We start from the raw sequence: 3,155 nt of genomic DNA on the forward strand, positions 1-3,155 counted from the left end.
AGTTCTCATATGCCTACATTTGTCGTCTGGTTCCTCAGGTTCTCCTCACTATCTTTTAAAGAGATTGCATAGAGATACCTAACCAAACTTAGGTGTCATAAACTATAGTGTTGCTTCTTGCAGGTAGTAGAGGTGAGATGTTTACCCAAAGCCATACTTGGATGGAATTGTCAGCAAACTGCTTGTACTTCTTCAGGTATGTTAATGTTATTATGGTCATTTTACTGAATTATATAATTGATTTTTTCTTTAATTTTGGATTTTCTCTACAAACGTTTTAGAACGGTAAGCAGATGGTGCAAGAAGGTGCCTTAACGGTAATACTATCTCGCGCACTAGAAGCAGGAAGCGCATCGCACCTCCAAGCAGTGACGTTTTCGCCCAAGTTTGAAGCCTTTCCCCATTCTGCTGCGACCGTAATGGGTTATTTGGAATCTGGGATCCGATTGATTTTGGAGAAATTTAGGAAAGGTGGTGGTGAGGTCATGGAATTTATATTGTAAATGTTGTTGAAACTCAAATTTGAGCTGTAAAACTAAATCTCTGTTTGTGGTTTTCTGAGGCTTATTCTTGCTTTTCTTTGTTGGCAATGTTTGTCCCAATGAGCTGTTTAAGATCCCTAAGTATGGTAGGTCGTGATTGAACATCTTCATGATTTATCATACTTATCACAGTTTCTTTAAGCACAAAACACATTTCCTCTCTATATAACTTCTCTTGAACAAAGGAAGAAACAACCAGAGTCTGCAGCATTTCAGAAGGAGTATCTGCGTTTTCTTCCTGCCAAAGCTAGCAAAATATTAGTTAGAATCACAGAAAATAAAGATAATTCAAAGTACTTATTTGATCATTTTCACATACATGTTTTCTTTTTTTAATTCATGGACTGTAATCCACCAAGATTTAGAAACTGGTTTTATAACGAAAATAAAAGAAAAATTTAAAAAATGGAATATTGTAAAAAAGAAACTGACAAGTATATTTCGTATACACCACAGCAGTTACTTAAAAAAAATTCTCATTTCTTATATATTTGACAAGTATATTTCGTATACACCAAAATTGTTCACAAATTAGTGAACTACAAATAACTGACAATAGAACAATTTCAACTATTCTATTCACTAACACATGCAGTGAACTATAAACATTCATTACAAACCATCTTTATATATTTAAGACGCATCGAACATGCACGGTAATAACATTGCAATTAACACCTAATAGTCATAGAATTATAGCGTGGCAAAAGAGAGAAAGTGAAGAGAAAAAGAGAAACTGTTGTATTCATTTATCGATAACAAAAATACAAGTAAGGAAAGNTAGAATTATAGCGTGGCAAAAGAGAGAAAGTGAAGAGAAAAAGAGAAACTGTTGTATTCATTTATCGATAACAAAAATACAAGTAAGGAAAGATAAATATAGGAAACGCAATACAAAGGAAGAAACAAAAGAACGAAGAAAAAAAGGAACCGAGCTATCCAGACGGCTATCCGGATGGGTAAACAAAAGGAAACCGAACGGAAAAGATAAAAAGGAAAAAGAACCGGACGGGTCACTCTAAGAGAGACCGGACGGTGAACAATATAAATGTTATCAGCCTCCCTCAAGCTGGGCGTAAATATTTTGGAGTCCCAGCTTGGAACGAAGAAGTTGAAAGGTAGGAGGAGGTAACGGTTTGGTTAAGATGTCNGCTAATTGCATTGTTGTGGAGATGGGGAGAAGCTTGATCAGACCCGCGACAACTTTTTCACGAACAATGTGGCAGTCAATGTCAATGTGCTTTGTACGTTCATGAAAAACTTGATTAGAAGCAATTTGTATGGCAGATTGGTTATCGCAATAGATGAGAGCAGGGGACGTGTAAGGAACGTGGAGATCATTAAGCAAATATGTGAGCCACTGTATTTCACACACCGTGCTGGCAAGTGAACGATACTCAGCCTCAGAAGAACTACGGGAGACGGTCGGTTGTTTCTTGGAGCGCCACGAGATGAGAGAGTTGCCAAGGTAGACGATGAACCCAGTTACCGAACGGCGAGTATCAGGACAGGTGGCCCAATCGGAGTCACAAAAAGCTTTCAGTTGAATGGGAGAGGTGCTAGGAAGAAAAATACCAGCACCAGGAGTGCCTTTGAGATAACGGAGGATGCGACTGGTAGCTTGTTGATGAGCAGTNGTAGGGGCAGACATGAACTGACTGAGGTGGTTGACGGCAAAGGTAATGTCAGGACGAGTCGTGGTCAGATATATGAGTTTACCAATGAGACGACGATAAGAGGCAGCATCAGTATCATCAAGTGACCGGACGGTATTTGTAGAAGATTGTTTAGGAACCATGGGAGTAGGGATGGGCGAACTGTCGAGAAGGCCGGTTTCAGCAAGGAGATCCAAGATATACTTGCGTTGGCTAAGATGTATTCCTTTGGAGTTGTGAGCAACCTCCAGACCGAGAAAGTATGTCAGATCACCAAGGTTCTTTATGCGGAAGGTAGAATGAAGGAGGTCAGTTATGTGTTGAATTTCTCCATCGTCGTTGCCAGTGATGAGGATATCATCAACATAAATGAGTAACGCCGTAGTATGGTTGCCATCATGTTTCAAAAAAAGAGAGTTGTCAGAGATAGAACAGTGATAATTATTTGATATTAAAAATTGATGTAATTTGGCATACCATTGTTGGCCAGCTTGTTTAAGGCCATATAAAGAGCGTTGGAGTTTACAAACCTGACTTTTGTTGGCGGTGGTAAGGCCAGGAGGAATTTTCATATAAACCTCTTCATGAAGATCACCATGTAAGAATGCATTATTAACATCCAATTGTTTGAGTGGCCAACACTTAGAAGCGGCTATGGCAAGAAGAAGCCGAACGGTAGTGATTTTGGCAACAAGGGCAAAAGTATCTAAATAATCTAGCCCTTCAATCTGATTGTATCCTTTGGCAACGAGGCGCGCTTTATATCGTTCAATAGAGCCATCAGAATTATATTTGATTTTGTAAATCCACCGACAGCCAATGGCAGTTTTGTTGGGAGGTAGGGTGGTGAGTTCCCAAGTGTTATTAGCTTGCAGGGCATCGAGCTCGGCATGCATGGCAGTGACCCATTGGGGTTGTTTTGAAGCAATAGAGTAGCATGTTGGTTCAGCATTAGATG

General features: G+C 39.4%; 1 protein-coding gene and 1 pseudogene across 1 annotated transcript in view; both read left to right on the forward strand.

Moving 5' to 3' along the window:
- LOC106774078 overlaps positions 1-556 on the forward strand; it is a 12,541-nt pseudogene extending 11,985 nt beyond the window's left edge.
- The window catches only part of LOC106773278 (putative disease resistance protein At3g14460), a 66,412-nt gene that overhangs the window by 42,585 nt on the left and 20,672 nt on the right, over positions 1-3,155 (forward strand). The gene's annotated exons all lie outside the window — the stretch shown is intronic.

Source organism: Vigna radiata, chromosome 9 (genome assembly GCF_000741045.1).
Source record: "Vigna radiata var. radiata cultivar VC1973A chromosome 9, Vradiata_ver6, whole genome shotgun sequence".
NCBI classification, from domain to species: Eukaryota; Viridiplantae; Streptophyta; class Magnoliopsida; order Fabales; family Fabaceae; genus Vigna; species Vigna radiata.